Source organism: Tenrec ecaudatus, chromosome 5, assembly GCF_050624435.1.
Source record: "Tenrec ecaudatus isolate mTenEca1 chromosome 5, mTenEca1.hap1, whole genome shotgun sequence".
In the NCBI taxonomy this organism is placed as follows: domain Eukaryota; kingdom Metazoa; phylum Chordata; class Mammalia; order Afrosoricida; family Tenrecidae; genus Tenrec; species Tenrec ecaudatus.
In genome coordinates this window covers 91,084,588-91,102,435 of record NC_134534.1, presented here as the reverse complement: position 1 = coordinate 91,102,435, position 17,848 = coordinate 91,084,588, and the positions used below count along the sequence as shown (strand labels likewise).

Sequence of the window (17,848 nt, the reverse complement as noted above, 5' to 3'; positions counted from 1 at the left end):
CACTATGAATACTCTTTTCTTGCATCCTTGACTGGAGATCAAAATTTTAAATATATATATATATATGTAGATTTAACCTCCATATTTAAAACCATGTAGATTTATTATTATTATTGATTTCAAACAAGGCGATTAAACATACTACTATGAAAGTAAATCTTTCAAGGCAGGCTAGAAAGAGGAGTGCTTCTAGACACATGTTCCAAACCCAATCTGTCCTTCAGCCTCCATGCAAAAACTCATATGTATAAGACCAAAGAACTACAAAGGCAAGGCTCACCGAGCCATTTATCTCTCCGCCCTTTCAATTAACCTCACACGTGTTTATCAGCCAGGTTGGCACAATAAACATTAACTATCTCAGAAGTTTTGCCCTATCATCAACCCCCATTTTTTGTGTAAATAGGGTTTAACCTGTACAAATCAACAGTTCATATATTGCAATTCATAGGTGGTCTATACTCGTATACTTTCTTTTTCTCAACAGTGTTTTCAATTTCATATCATTGGCTCAATCAATGACGCTATCAATAGAACACCCTTATGTCTCAGGGGGACTATTGATAATGTTCTCTATCATAAAATTAGAATGAGACTCCAAAGTGAACTAGAGACATATATACATCATAACTATAAAAATAAATTTTGGATTCACACTTAATTCTAGCCCCAGTCTAAGAACACTTAATTTGTGACATAGCCCTGCATGATGCTTGCCCTCGTGAAGACACCATTGAAGATCTGTGTGCTATAGCAAACTGTGGTGAAGGAACCAGATGGTGCCAGACTAACAAAAAGGTGGTCAAGCCTAGCTTTCAATAGTGGATTATCTCGTACAATAGCAAAAGCACAAATAGCAAAAGACAACGGAAATAAAAATTTTAAACTTTTGTTCATCAAAAGAGTGAAATGACAAGCTCACTAACTCACTGCTATTTAGTCAATTCTGACTCAGAGTGACTCTATGGGACATGACAGAATTGCCCTTGTGAGTAGAAAGTCTCTTCTTTCTCCTGAAAAAGAAAGTTCGTAACTGGGGAAAATCCTATATCTAAGAAGATATATGTAAAACGTGGACAATCTAAAAACTAAAACATAAATAACCCAACTATAAAATGAACAAAGGACTGGAATAGATATTTCACCAAACGAGCATTCGAATGGCATTGCACATGACAAGATGCTCATGTGCAAAACACAACCAGAAAGAGATGAGTCTCTGGGTCTCACTTGCAGTGATTTGGAGGAAGAAGGAAAAGAGAAAGAGCTGGGGATGGTGAGAGGCAGGAGAAAGAAGATTGTACTGCCACTGAAGGAGAGGGAAGAAGGCCAAGAAGGATGTTGCTGTGTGCCCAACGGTCAGTGTCTCTGGGTGAGGCGACAGGGCTGCAGTAGATCCGTTTCATCTGCGAATAAGATGAATCATGATTTTCCAAGTTCTTTCATTAGAATCTCAGTCAATGGGAGAGCTTTGATCTACCAAAAAGTTTGGAACCCTGATAATTCAACAAAAGATGGACAAAAACACATATTTCTTGAGGATAAAGAAGGGAGGGTAATAATGAGAGGCTGCACAGGCAACATCTCACCATTCAGTGTCCCAGCCTATTAGGGTACAGAGAAGAATTGGGCAGGGTTTTCCTGGAAACCGTGAAATAAATACAATACTATTTCCCTGAATGCAGAGTGCAGGCTATGGTGTGAGCATGATAGAATATGTATTAAGTTCCTCTCCTGCTGATAAATTGTATTCTTGATTTAAGAAAGGAACTTTTGGCACTAGAGCTACTGGAAGATAGGGCCTTGAAAAATAAAATAAAAAGGCAAGTTTTCGCCATTTGAGGAGGAACAAAATCAGATCTTAGAATAAAGGAAAATGGTGATTCTAAAATAAATGACAGAGGTTTGTCAAATGGAATGGATGCTGAGATAGTTAATGTTTATTGTGCCAACCTGACAGATAAACACATGTGGGGTTAATTGAAGGGCGGAGAGATAAATGGCTCAGTGATCCTCGCCTTTCGAGTTCTCAGGTCTCTTGCTTTATGATGGATGGACCAGGGTGCAGCTGCCTTAGCCAGTTCCCTGCTTCAGCTGTCAAGGCTGACTTACTGCAAGACATCCCTGAGGAGAAGCCACATGGACCTATCCCCCTCCTGGTACCATAATGTGTTAGTCTGGGTACATTAGAGAAAGAAATCCACAGAAACTCATATGTACACAAGAGAGTTTTATATAAAGGGTAAGTGCACATAAAAAAAAAGATCCCAACCCACTTGGGATCCCTGTCCAAGCCCACAAGTCCAACATTAGTCCATATGTCTGACACCAATCCAAAAAGTCCTCCTCCATCTCACAAAACACATGCAATGATGCCAACTGCAGGAGGAAAGCTGAATCGGTGAACGTGTAAGTATTTCAGCACTGGCAAGGGTCTCCACATGGCTGCTCCAGCACCCAGGGCTGCAACAAGATAGGTCCATGTGGCTTTTCCTCAGGGATGTCTTCCAAGAAGTGAGTTTTGCCAGCTAAAGCAGGTAACTGGCTGAGGCAGCTACACCCTGGTCCAACCATCAGAAAGCAAGAGACCTGAGAATTAGAAAGGCGAGGTTCACCGTGACATTTATTTCTCTGCACTTCAATTAACCTCACATGTGTTTATCAGCCAGGTTGGCACAATAAACATTAACTATCTCAGATGCCGATTGCAAAGAGTTTAATCATAGTACATTGTCAAGCATCTCCAACAGAAGTAGTCTAGCATCTAGGACCCAGTACTAACCCACCTAAAGTAATGGAATCTCTTCCTAGTACTACAGTTAATAAACCACTTGTTGAAGAATTTTTCAAATTCTGAAACTTAAAATCGGGATGCCATGTAACAAGTTGGTCTGGATTTCTTATAGTTTGACTATCCTGGGAATCAGGTATCAATGAACTCTTCAAGAGTTACAATAGGTCCTTTGGATAATCACTCCCAGCAACAGCTCTTTCAGAGGATGACTATACTACTAACAGTTCAATTCATTGCAGCTCAACAGCTGCAATATGCATTGCCTGCAGCTCAGCAACCACAGAGAGCTGGCTCTGTGCACTTTCAGGTGACTTTGCGCTCCAGCTGCATTTGTGCCAAGTCCATATATTATTAGTGCCGCCCCTCCAGGAACTGAACTATATTACTGCAACAGGATTGGTTACAGTGGCGACATTAGCAGGTTTGACAATGTTTCTGCCTCAGTATTATGGTGCTCCGTGGGGATGTAGCTAAACAATTTATTTTAGCAACAAGCAGCATCTGTAGCAAACAACACAGAAAATCAACAAGCAGCATCATATGTCCAGCCTAGACAGCAAGAGTTTCTCTGTGGTGGAGCAGGTCAGCGCCCTCTGACTCCCGAGTGGTGTCAGCAAGGGAGCAAGCAGAATCACTTGCTGTAGCAGCAGCAGCAAGCCCAACTTTCAGGGTCTTGCTATTGAAATGCCAAGCCACCAAGAACTAGTTCCAGCTGCCTATTATGATCAGACCAGTGTTTCAGTGTTTGGACCTGAAGCAATAACTGGCTGTGGAGCTCCAGTTTCAACACCTGTTTTAATTAGTTCAGCACTAGTCCAAGTTTCAGAGACGTCAACAGCTAGAGAAACTGCAAATAATCTTATAGACACCACAAATGGTCTATTTTGGCCAATTGGCAGTCAGAAACCACTGCAGCAGCCAAGCACAGATCTGCAGTCTAACTCATTTTATGGGAGCAGTCCTTGAAGTAATGGCTCCCAGAGCAATTCTTCATTCTCTCAAGGAGCTGGTCAACCTGGAACTTCATCGCTTGGCTTTGGAAGTAGGAGCTCGTTAGTGTTCCTACAGGCTCAGAGCTCAGTTTAAACAGTTAATCAAAAGGACTGACAATGGTAGTGTTCAGATAACTCTGCAACACCTACAGAAGAAACAAAATATAGAGTTGCTTCAAGTACTTCCAGTCTCGATTGCTTCAGCAGCCATCTCTTTCCTCCTACTCAACTTCAGTATAGTAGATCTGGTATGATTCCTTCTGGATGCAGTAGATTTATTATTGTTCATTAATTTTTATTATTATCATTGGAAGATTTCAACTACTTAACACACCTTTAATTTAGAGACCCGATGGGACACGTAGCTGTGTTTTCTCAAGACCAGCATGGTTCTAGAGTCACACAGGAAAAGCTAGACAGAACTCCTCCAGCTGAATAGCAGATGATATTCAGTGAAATTCTACCAGCAGTTTATCAGTTAATGGCAGCTGTTTAGACAACTATATTATATAGACTTTTTTTAGTTTGGAGATTTAGATCAAAAATTAGCCATGACTACTCATATTGATGCAGATGTATGTCTACTGTGTTATTCAGAAAGCATTAGAATCTATTTCAACTGGTCAACAGGGAATTAGTGAGATGGAAAAGGAGCTAAATCAGTGGTTCTCAACCTTCCTAATACTACGACCCTTTAATACATTTCCTCATGTTGTGGTGAACCCCCAAACATAAAATTATTTTTGTTATGCTACTGTTATGAATCAGGTGATCCCTGGGAAAGGGTCGTTCAACCCCCAAAGGGGTTGTAACCCACCAGTTGAGAACTGCCGAGCTAGATGGTTATGTACTGAAATGTGTGAAAGATGAGAATGGAAACCATGTTGTGCCAAAGTGCACTGAATGTCTTCAGCCAGTTCATCACTGATGCTTTCAAAGGACAAGTATCTGTGCTTTCAACTCATTCTGATGGTTGCAGAGTAATTTAGTGCACCTTAGAGCAGTGCATCTGCATAGCAGACCTTACCTGTCTTAGAAGAAAGCCACCAACATACAGAGCAGATGGTGCAGGATCGGTATGGCAATTATGTTATCAGCACATACTGGAACATGGCTGACCCGAAGAATTATTTCTAAAAGCAGAGATAAGATCTTAGCCCTGAGTCCACACAAATGTGCCATGTTGAGCACATTCATTCAAGTCAAGGAGATGTTGGTAATAACATAAAATATATTAAAATAAAATGTTATGTATGTATTTTAATTTTTAGTAATGTGGTAGAAAATATGTTATTCACACTTCCTCTGTTAAGAGAGCTTTTGCTTTGGGATGAGGTTTGATACCAGAAGGACGGTATTCACATGAAGGAGGACAATAATGTCAGTTACATGGTGGAGAAGATTATTGATATGCCTGAACCTGCTCACAGAAAGATAGTCATCCATAAGATTCAAGCTCATATTACACCTTGTGAAAGTATACCCACAGGAAGCATATATGAGACAAGTTGGAAAAATATGATTTGAAAAATAGCCAAGATAGCCTACTAGAGGACCACCAAATGGAATGCTGTAAAGGAAAAGGAGAAGATGATGCAACCATGTGAAAAGAGTTGTGTGTGTGTGTGTGTGTGAATTATCAAACCATAATTCAACCATGGAGTTGAGTTATTAAAGTAAAACTATTTATTGACATTATTCACTCATTTATAAATGTTTAAGGTTATAATGGATTTGGGTGGGGATGAATTACAAAATATATCCAGAAACCTCTATCACCACTTCTCTTCAACGGCTTGCTGGAAGTTTAGCCAGAGCCATTAGAGAGCAACCCCTTCTCACCCCCACCCTTTTCCCCAAAATCAAGAGAATACAATTGTGTTAGACAGGGTTCTCTAAAGAAACAAAACCAGGGCACTAATAATTTTGTATATGTTTAGATAGATAGATACATAGATAACATAGAAATAAACAGTTAATTAATCTATAATGCAGTACAAATGGCTCAGTGCAACTCACTTCCATGAGACAGCTAGTACACCGGCAGTCCTTCAAGCCTTGAGGGCCATGGGGTAGTCCTCTGTGGAGCAATTCAGGCTGTCTGGTCACAGGCAGCAAACAACAAGCAGGTCACCAAGAGTCAGCCAGATGACAGGGTCCAACAGTCCTCAGTTCAAGAGATGTAACTTCCAGTAGTGTGGCAAAGCAGATCTTGAAGGAACCTCAACTTACAGTGACACAGTCCACAGGTTAGGTGTCCTACAGGTAATGTAGCTTGCAAATGGAGGTATAGAACAAGCAAGGCAGCCGCACACTGGTCTGATGATCCAAAAGCAAGAGAAAGAGAGGCGAGGCTCGCTGAGCCATTTATCTCTCTACCCTTCAATTAATCTCACATGTGTTCATTGGCCATGTTGGCACAACAAACCTATCTATAACAATAATTGAGAAAAGAAAAAATGAAATTATTTGCAGATGATATAATTTTATATGTAGAAAAAAACAAAAACTCCACAAAATTTTTTTCAAAGCATGTGAGGGATTTGGTATCCAAATACAAGATTAACTAGCAAAAATCAACTAGACTCTTGTATACCATCAAAGAGAGCTCTGGAAATGACATCAAGAAAACAATACTTAATAAACTTAACCAAAGAAACAAAAGTCCTGTACAAAGAAAGCTACAGATCACTACTAAAGGAAACCAAGAGAGACTAACACAAATGGAAGAATGTCCCATGTTCATGGATAGGAAGATTTAATGCTGTGAAAATGTCAATAGTACCTAAAGCAATCTATAAATGCACAGCAATTCTGATGCAAATCCCAACTTTAATTTTTAATGAATTGGAAAAATTCATTTACCAATATCATATGGAGAAGGCAGAGACATAGCATATGCAAAGAAATCCTTAAAAAGAACAAAGTAGGAGACCTCAGACTAACTGACTTCAAGACTTATTACATAAACATAGTAGTTAAAACAGCCTAGTACTGGTACAATAATAGATACATAGACCAATGGAACAGAATAGAAAACTCCAGAAATCAAATCATCCAACTACAGGCAACTGATTTTCAGCAAAGCAATAAATGAGAAAGAGATTACCTTTTCAACAAATAGTACTGGGACAATTGAATCTCTATGAACCCAAGATAGGTCAGAGATCTAAATGTAAATTCCAGAGCTATAAGGGTTATCAGTGAGAAAATAGGGACAAATTTAAGGGCCCTATTGCAAAGCACACACATACTACTAAATATAATAAAGGAAGCACACAGTAGAAGACAAAATAGATTACTGTGATGTACTAAAACTAAGACACCAAGCACATCAAAAGAGTAATAGAAGAACTTACAGACTCAACAACAACAAAAGTATTTAACAATGCTACAACAGACAAGGGACTGGTTTCTAAAATCTGTAGAATTCTGCAATGCAATAAAAAAATAGTCTTGTTAAAAAGCAGGCAAAAGACACGTGTTAACAGTTCACCAGAAATGACTTTCAAATGGCTCACAAACACGTGAAGAGATGCTGATGACAATTAACCAACTGAGAGATGCAAATTAAAGCAACTATGAGGTATCACCTTATAGTTACCAAAATGGCTTCCCAGAGCAACATTCAGAACCCTGTAAATACTTTATAAATTTATCAGTTCAGGCAATGAAATTATACGTTGCTTAAGGAGAAATAAAACTGATTTAAGCAACTTGTAACACGCGCCCCCCCCCCCCACAGTATTAGACTCTCAAAACCACTAAAGATGGGATAATTATCTATTTGTAACAATTCTTCCACAGAAATTCGGCTTGAGTGGATCATCCAAACTATTCTCTTTTTTTTTTTTTTAGGGGAGAGCGCGAACGCAGTCCCCCACTACCACAAATTATGCAGTCGAGTTTCCCACATTTGGGGAAATCGCAGGGGTCAGCACATCCAGAGTGCAATGGATAAGCCTCGCCCTGGGAAAACCACCTTCGTGATCATGGTATCTTCCCTGCCAGGTAAGTATCCAAACTATTCTCTACTCATACAATTATGCTGGAAAAAAACATGATTTTCACTCCTTCTGGTGGGAAGGATCAAATTATCTGAAAACAAATGAACGAAAAGTGACGAATCCCATGTCTGCATATTACCCTGCTTAAAAAGTTGAAACATGATGAACCAATGTATCTTAGGTCCTTTAGGGATTTCTTTAAATATCCAATCCTATAATGAAAGTGTACACTAGATTGTGATTTAAAGATTGCCCCTTGGAATAAGAGAGACTTTATGTCATAACAAAATCCAATAGCAAAAAAATCCTGAGATGGGATTTAAAGCACATCTAAACCAGTCATGGTGTTCCTTAGTTTTTAAAAATCTATACACAATCTATCTGTTATAATAGCTCAAATTCCTGATAACATAGCATATAAGAATGTCTGCCTGAGGGGAAAAATGGGGAGCTGATACCAAGGGCTTAAGTGGAGAACAAATGTTTTGCAAATGAAGGCAACGGATGTACAAATGTGCTTGACACAATGGATGGAATGTATGGATTGTGATAAGAGATGTATAAGCCCCCAATAAAATGATTTTTTTTAAAAAGAAGAATGTCTGCCTAACAGAAAAGTTTAGAATTTTCTGAATTGGAGAGATTCTCAGGCTATCTAGACTGTAAGAGTTGCAAAAATTTGGAAACTCATGGTCAGGAAAGTGTGCTTTGGGAAGGGTATAATTTGCCTTGGAAGGAATAAAAGTGTAAAGTACTGAATCACACAGAAGGCCGTTTGAAGGGATAAATAGTGTGACTCATGACCCCTCACCCCTCTCAGCAGAAGGTAAAAATAGAGACATGGAGATGGCATTACCTAGAAAGTGGGATCATCTAGACAATGCAAAGCTTTCTGTCTAATGACATATGTATGAGATACAAGGTTATTGAGGACACAAGGTTAACATAAAAAAAAGTCTTGATTGCACAGTAGTTAAGCGAGGCTGCTACCTCAAAGTTCAGTGGTTCACAAATCACCAGGTGCCCTGCAGGATAAAGATGTGCTTTCATAAAGATGCCTTACCCAGCCTTGGAAACCCAGGAAGTCGACTCTGCTCAACACGGTTGTTCAGAGTCTGAATCAACTCAACAGCAGTGGGCAGACAACATCAGAATTACTGATTGGTTGGATTAAGAGGGATGAGAAAAGATGAAATGAAAGAAGGCTGTTGAACTCCAAAAATTATACAGGCAGGACACTTATTAATAAAGCAACTCAACTGCAAATATGTGCTTCTCTTCATGGAACCAAAGATAACTCAGGGGATAGAGCTTCAGGCCCAGACGATAGAACTCACGATCAACAGAGGATTATTCCAAGGCCTTGAAACCAAATGGAATTTGCCCTACTGGGTTTCAAAGTTGCTTTAGCACTAAAGAATAAACACTTATATAAAGATGCAATAAGAAGGAAGCATATAGAGACCAAATATGTGGCTACAAGGGGTGAGAAAGGGAATACTGAGTTTTTGGTTTATGTTCATGGGAGAAAAATCTCAATGGTTGAGGTTAGGGTTGCTCAATCAGTTAATGTAATTTCTATCCATAAACTGTATACTTGTAAGAAATTGAATTGGAAAAGTTATGTGGCAAATATACTAAAAAATGATGGGGGAAAGAGATGCTAAGGCTAGTTATGTACATCTAAACACTTGATGCAATTTGGTTTCTTTGGAGGTCAAGGTACTGGTTTCATGGGACATTCCATGTTAATTGGTCCAATGTCATGTTTAGTGCTTCTGTCCTACTTCCTGTGTCTTGCAAAGTACCTAAGAGCTTTTCAGTGGCCATTTAATGTCGCGCGCCAGGTCTCGCCAGCAAGAAAAGACGCGCCACAACAGGATTCTTCCACAGGCGTTTAATGCGGGTTCAATTTTCAGATGCGGAAAAAGACCCCGAAGCCTCATACTGCTGCTGCTTATATACGCTCTGTGGGTACGTGCTGTGCATTGATTGGTGCGTTCACCAGAACCCTCGTCATTGATTGGTGAGTTCGCCAGAACCCTCGTTTGCATACTCCAGGGTGGAGTTATGACTACGTCATCTCAGCAGCGCGCATGCGCTAAGTGGTTGTTTACCACTTAACTGGGCCACCGCCCTGACTGCCCGGCGCCATCTTGTAATGGTGGCGAGAGCTGTGGCTTCCCACATCGCGAGAGCTGTGGCTTCCCACATCTCGCGAGAGCTGCGGCTTCCCACAATTTAAGACACAGCAATTCATCGCTATTTCCCTGGATTAAAAGGAAGGAGGAGACGCAGGAATAAAAGGAAATGGAACATGTAGCTAGTTGCTTCCATGAGCAACGGTTTCCTTATCCATTTGACCAGAACTAGATGAGGCTCAGCTACCATTACTGAACATTTTGATAAAAGCATCTATAGAGGAAAGATCCTGATCCAAAGGGGAGACATTATGGACAGCATTTCCATTTCTCATGGACTCAGACTTTCTGAAGCCATGGAGGCTGGGTCAATCTCCCAAACTATTACCCTCTGATAATCTTTAAACCTTAAACCAAACATATCCGCTGAAGTCCTTAAAAACAAACAATAGGTTAGCTTAATTCATACAGAATGTCTGCCTTGAGCATTATACTCTTTTAAAATATATCTATATGGGATCAATAAAATTAACAGCAGCAATTGACAAGGTAGGAAAGTTAAGAAACAATGAATTAATGTTAATTGGGGACGAACAACTCAGAAAAAGGTGGGTGGGAATGGTTTCAAACTTAAAGAATTTAATAATAACTATCATTCAGTTGTATAGGTAGAGATGGTTGAATTGATGTATGTTCTGCTATATATTCTCAACAACAACCACAAAATTACAATTTTTAGAAGCCTAAAAATGATTGACAGTTGCAAGTAGATATACCATAAATCACTTTCGATCAAAAGTTGGAGTAGGTAAATTGATAAGAGAGGAAACAGATTTCAGAACATAGTATAATAGCAGGGATCAAAAGGGTCACTTCATAAGAATAAATGGATAAATTCAGAAAGTTGTTAAGTCAGTGCCAATTCATAGTGACTGAACTCATACAACAGAATAAAACACTGCCTGGTCCTTGTACCACCCTCACCATCGTCATGTTGAGCCCATTGTTACACCCAAGTCGATCCATCTTCCTGATAGTTGTCCTCTCTTCTACTTCATGATGTTCTTTTCCAAAACAGGTGAGATGAAGAAGAAAGTATAAGATATCCACATGATTATTTATTTATCTACTAACAGAACTGGCAGGGGAAAAAAGGAAGCAAAATTGGTACATCTGAAGGAAAAATAGGGAACTTTACAATTGGATATTCCATCACCTCTGTGCTATGAAACAGAAGCTTATAATATGACTTCCAATGATACCCACCTCCCAATATTCATTTACTTTTTTAATTCCTTCCTTTGAGTATGGGCTAACAAAGAACTGAAGAAATAGAGACATATATTACATTCTTGGATTAAAAGATTTAATATTGCTAAAATGTCAACTTAATCTATAGATTCAATATTGTCCCAATCAAAATTTCAGTTCATTCAAAATATCAAGGTCACTCTAAAATTCATACGTAAATTAAAGAACAAAGAAAAATTAAAATGACTTTAAAGGGGGAAAAAGAGCAAATGTAGACGATTCAAATTTCCCTATAGCAATGGTTCTGTTGTTTTCTAATTCAGTGTTGGCAGACGCTTTAGAGCACATGAATACTGAGAATCAACCCTACATTTGTAACTGACGGTAAGAGAGTTATTAATGCTTTGACAAGACTTTTTAAAGGTCACAGAAAATCATAATCTTATTCATTATTATTAAGCTCACATTGCATAGTTCCATCCTGCATGATCATGTTTTACGGTTGCATCATTGTGGCAAAGGAAAGATTGTACTGTGCTACTCAAATTTCAGTTACTATGTGTAGTGGAAAAGAACCCTGGTGTTAGAGTGATTAAAGCACTCACCTGTTAATTAAAAGTTTGGCCATTTTTTTTTCATCGTTTTATTAGGGGCTCATACAACTCTTATCACAATCCATACATACATCAAGTGTGTAAAGCACATCTGTACATTCATTGTCCTCATCATTCTCAAAACATTTGCTCTCCACTTAAGCCCCTGAAAAGTTCGGCCATTTAAAGCCACCAAAGCTGCACGGGAGAAAGATGTGGCAATCTGCTTCAGTAGAGATGACAACTGGAAACCCTGTGGGGAAATTCTACTCTGTCCTGTGAGTCAAACTGATTTGATTGAAAATTTTCAAAATGGCATAGTGGTTATGCACCAGGCTGCTAACTGAAAGGTGAGCAGTTTGCAACCACCAGCCAGCCACTCTGCACAAGGAAAAACATAAGTGGTTTTCTATTTCCATAAAAAGTTACAGTTTCAGAAACCCACAGAGGCAGTTCTACCTTGTCCTACAGGGTGGCAATGAGTCAGAATTGACTCAATGATATTATCAGTTCACATGAGGTCATACTGGAATTGGGGGGCCTACTCATATGTGATTGGGATCCTTACAAAAGAAAAGTGGAAGGCATTAGCACACACGTGTCAACCTAAGGGCAGGAACTATTGTTGCTACAAGCCAAGGCAGGTCATGAGACGCTGAAACAGAGATAGGAGAGTCGTGTCCCCTGTCGCAGTTTGGTAAACTTTTCAGATGGAAAAGCCAATACTGTCCCTCACCACGAGTTAAAAATTATTTGAGAGCCATAAATATGTTTTTACAAACAAATGAAACCACTATTTTCTGTCTAATATCCTTTCAATGAAACTATGATAATTTTAGTTTCATTTTCAATTTTACTTCAAAGTCACTTGTATGCACCAAACGAGCTGCATATGGCTTGCCACCCACAGTTTGCCGACCCCTGCTCTAGACCAAAAGGTCGCTGTCATCGAGTCAATTCCACTCATAGAAACTCTGTGATAAACAAGATAAAACTGCCTCTTTGATTTCCCGAGACTAATTTTTTACGTAGGTAGAAAGCCTGATCTTTCTCCCGCAGAGTGGCTGGTGGTTTCAAGCTGCCAGTAGGGATCCTCAAACATTCTAGAGGAAAATCACTTCTATCTTCCCAAGCTTCTGGAAGCATTACATATTCCTGGGCTTGTAGCTACAACATAACACTATTTGCACATGGTCATCTTCCCTCTCTCTCTTACAGGATACCACTAAGATTGCCTTAAGGTAAAATAGAACTCTACTTGAGTATTATGTCATATTAACGAACTGAAAGCAAACACCCAAAACCCTATTTCCAAAAAAGACCAGGCTTGCAGATACCAGGAGTTAGAATTTAAACACAAATTTCTGGGGGACACAATTCAGTTCATAACCCCATAGTACTATAACTGTGAGTACACTTTGATGTCCACTCTTCAGTGCACAAATCAGTATGCAAATAACAGATGCACATCACAATCAGTGATCAGACATTTTGCAAATTCTGTTGGTGATTTGTCATTGTGCATATGTATTCAGTTCATACAGACACCAGAGTATATATTATGCTGCCTCCTTTTTTTTCCCAGCGATGAACCGTCATGGTATCTTACAAAAATGAACAAGAGAAAGAGAAATTCAAATAAAATAAAAATGGAATTGTGTAGCAAATGGCTGACTGTGGAGTGTTTTGCTGTTCAAGACAGTCAGAAATACAGTGAAGGTGAATTTTCCAGTGGAGGAAGGAATATAGTTATGATAACAAGGATGAGGATGTTCCGGAGGAAGTGACACGGGGAAAAAAAAGGAAGCCAGAAATGTTTATCAATACTGAGCACCAGGGGGGAAATATTGGCAGATAATCCAGAGTTAAATAGGAATGTTTTCCAAAACATAAAAGATGCTTGCTGCATAACTTGAGTTACTTAACTTATGAAGAAGGCAGAAAACCAAACCCAACCCACAACCCTGTATCAATTCCAGATCATAGCTACCTTATGTAGTATTTCCGAAACTGTAAATCTTTAAGAAAGCAGACAAGGAAATCACTATTCAAGTGACTTTTGGTAAGCATTTTTTTTAGATCAAGAAGTAAAACACCGCGGGAGCTGCAGGCGTCGGTGCAGACATGGCCAAATCCAAGAACCACACCACGCACAACCAATCCCAGAAACGGCATAAAAAAACCCCGGTCACAACGATACGAATCTCTTAAGGGGGTGGACCCCAAGTTCCTGAGGAACATGCGCTTCGCCAAGAAGCACAAGAAGGGCCTGAAGAAAATGCAGGCCAACAACGCCAAGGCTGCGGCTGCTCACGCTGAGGCCATCAAGGATCTTGTGAAGCCCACAGAGGTCAGGGCCAAGATCCCAGTGGGCGTCAACCACAAGCTCAGCCGACTGGCCTACATTGCCCACCCCAAGCTTGGCAAGCGGGCTCGGGCACGTATTGCCAAGGGTCTGAGGCTCTGCTGGCCCAAGGCCAAGACACAAAGCAAGGCTGATGCTCCAGCCAAGGCCACGACTCCAGCAAAAGCTCCCAAAGGCGCCCCTGCCCCAGCTCAAGCTCCCAAAGGCCCCCAGGCTCCCACAAAGTAGAGTTCTCTGTGGGGGCGAGAGGGACTGGTGTGAGCCCTGGGCTGCTGCCTGCATGGCGCTGGTGTCTTCTTGTGCTGTTTGTTGTACAAATAAACCCACGTGGCGCTGTAAAAAAGAAAAAAAAAAGAAGTAAAACACCAACATTCAGAGTTTATAATAGTTCTAATTCTGTATTTGTGAATTTGTCTACTTGCTATGATTTGTTTTGTAACTATAAAATCAATACTCATGAACTTTTGAAAGTCTAGTTATAATTTCTGTCTAAAATTTTTTGCCTGATGATTTCATATCTGGACCACTTTTGACTTCACATATATTGATTGTCTTTTCCCATGGGAATAAATTATATTTTCTTAGATCCTTGAATGTCAAGCAATGTTGAAGTGTATTCTGGGCATATTGAATATTGTGTGAGACTGTGTAGCCTATTAAAATTCTCTGTAATGTATTGATTTTACATGGAAAATCAACCTAGTTAGTTTGAGACTGAAACTCTGTCTCTCCAGTTAGAATCATGCTTCTAATGACAATTGTTTTAAAAGATTTTACTCTGATTCTTCAGGTCTATCCTAGACTATACAGACTCAGCTCAGCATTGGTGCCAACCAATGTACAGAATTAGGAATGTCTTTTCTAGAGTTTTTTCCTCTCTAGGATCCTGAGACATATACGATCTGTCTCCTAGGAGACTCTTTTCCAAATTCTCTAGCAAGAATGACTCAATTTGTCTTATCATTTTTTTAATAAGAAGGTTGGATAAATCAAAGGGAGAGAAGAAATACAAAACAGAGACAGAAAAAGAGTGGGAGGAGAAAATGAGAAAAATGTAGACATTTTCCCTTGGTTGTAATGCAGAGAAAGAGTCTGTAGTGTGCTTCCTACATCTTATTTGGCATAAAATCCAAATTTTAAAGTATATCTATAATTCAATCTTGAGTTTATAGTTATAACTTTTCTAAGTGAATTAAATTTTTTTAGACTCTTTGACAACAGTTTGCTTGATAGAAGAATCCTAACGTACGGTCTTTTATTAATAAGTAAGAAACTAAGCTTCAACTTTAGTTTTACCTGCTTCCCAGTTCAATAGAATAGAATTTAACTTTAAAATGTCTTTCAGATGTTTAAAACACGGTTTCATTGCTCAAAGTATAGTATTATATTATGGATCAAAAATTATTTTTTAGGTTATTTCAATTTTATACCAAATATATGAAGATTACCTGTCATAACTTTTTATTCATAGTCATTAATTATATGAAGCAAATTTCAATAAGAAAAGATATTTTGGAAGAAATTAAAATTAAATCTGCATGTTTTGTTTGTTTTAATATAGCGAAAATAGATGTGTCTCACTTCACTTAACAGCAATACTTGTATGCAAAATTTAATAAGAAGCAGTTGATTTTCAAACACAATGGTGATGTAGTTTAAAAGCACAAAATTATATAGTCCATAAGAAACTGTATCTCTATGTTCATTTGATAAACAAGAGTGTATAGGGGCTTTGATGAGCTCTTTTGTAGCAGACTAGAGAAAGGCAGAGCTAGTTAACCTGTTGCTAAGCAACAATGTTCCATAGACTAGAACTTCTGGAAAGGAAATAGAGGCAATGGTTAACAGTATACAAATGAATAGAGATCTTGAATAGAGATCTGGGAAGCTACATTTTGAAAACTTAGCAAAGGCAATTCAAGTGTATGTTCAAATAATAAACCAGAAATCCAATTTTCAAATTCTTACATGTTCTTTAACACTCATTGAATGAAGGAGTTCTCTGTGTTGTAAGGGCGAAAAGATAAACCCCAGATAGCTCAGTGAAATTGCAGTGGAAAATATGTTTTACTACTTCAATTTTTATTAACATCCTTGACTGCTAAAAATGTCACTTTTGTATTATTAGAAGAAAATAAAATATTAACATTTTACTAAGAGAACACTAAATTTCAAATCTGAAGCACAAGATGGTTAACAAAATAAAATATGAAGGTCACAAAAGCAGTCATCCACATGAAAGAAGCACACCAACCTGTGTGACTCAAGGATTTTAAATAATAAAATCCAAGCCTGAAGGAGAAAATGATACCTGCCTTTAAATTGTGAATACCCAGTTTGTAGAAGGTTATATGGATGACAGTGGAAGCCCAAAATGCACTTGCACTGTCCATGCATGGATTAAGCCTCCAGCGAATGCCCTTTGAACACCATCCAGGAAGGCGAACAGCCGTGCTAGGCTGGTTGGATGGGTGGAGACAATTCAGACTCAATGTTGTGCAACAAATTTACCTAGTGCAATGTATATTTTCCATGAACATCGACTGTGGAAGCAAGGCAAAAGCCTTGACAATTTCAATCTTTTCTCCATGTATCAGGATGTTACCTATTGGTCCACTTGTGAGTTTGTAATTCACACTGAAGGCTGCAATCCTTGATCTTCATCAGCAAGTGCCTGAAGGCCTCTTCACTTTCAGCAAGCAAGGCTGTGTCATCTGCATAGATTTGTTATGAAGTCTTCCTTTAATATTGATGCCTTTTTCTTATTCATGTAATACAGCTTCCCTGATTATTTACTCAGATGAAAGATTTAATCATAATGGTGACAGGATACAACCCTTTTGGACACCTTTTATGATTTTAAACCATGCAGTATTCCCTTGTTCTGCTTGCACAAGTGCCTCTTGATCCATGTACAGATTCCTTATGAACACAATGAAATGTTCTAGAATTCCCATCTTGTCAAGGTTATCCATAGTTTTTAATGATCCACCCAATTGAATATATTTGCATAGTCAATAGAACATCTTTCTCATGTTCCCTGTTTCCAGCTAAGATTTATCTAACATCAGCAATGATATCCCTTGTTCCACATCTTCTTCTCAATTCAGTCTGAACTTCTGGCAGTTCCCTATGAATGCACTGTTTCAACCATTGTTGGATGATCTTCAGCAAAATTTTGTTTGCATGTGATATTAATGACATCGTTCTATAATTTGAGCATTCTCTTGAGTCATCTTTCTTTGGAATGAGCACAAATATAGATTTCTTCCAGTCAGTTGGCCAAATTTCCTGGCATAGACAAGTGTTTCCAGTGAGTTCTTAATCAGCTTATTGAAATATTTCAATTGGTATTCCATCAATCCCTGGAACTTTGATTTGGCAAATGCTTGAACTTCTTGGCCATATGCTATCAGACAGAGAGCATTGTAAAATAGATGGTGGCAGATTTACTTAGGATAAAATGTAATATCTTATCATTTGATCTCCCTTTTGACCCATTTTAAAGTTGCTTCAGTTTTTAATATTTTCTGCTTTCCTTTGATTTCTGTTTGTATGGTCGTTATTTCTGGTTTTGTTTGCTTCCTGTTTGTGTTTTGTGTGATTTTTCTGTACGTGAAATGCAGGATGGGAAAATCTGTAGAAACAGTCACTGAGTTAGTAATTACCTGGATCAAAGATTGCATCCTTCAATATGGATTACAT

General features: G+C 38.7%; 1 non-coding gene and 1 pseudogene across 1 annotated transcript; one reads left to right on the top strand and one right to left on the bottom strand.

Annotated features, from left to right (window-relative positions):
* The first annotated feature begins 1,180 nt into the window (after positions 1-1,180).
* On the top strand, positions 1,181-14,371 carry LOC142449174 (pumilio homolog 2-like; annotated as a pseudogene).
* On the bottom strand, positions 7,642-7,805 carry LOC142449508 (U1 spliceosomal RNA). Its single transcript, XR_012784666.1, has one exon. It is a non-coding gene; the product is annotated as a U1 spliceosomal RNA (small nuclear RNA).
* Positions 14,372-17,848: the final 3,477 nt, after the last annotated feature.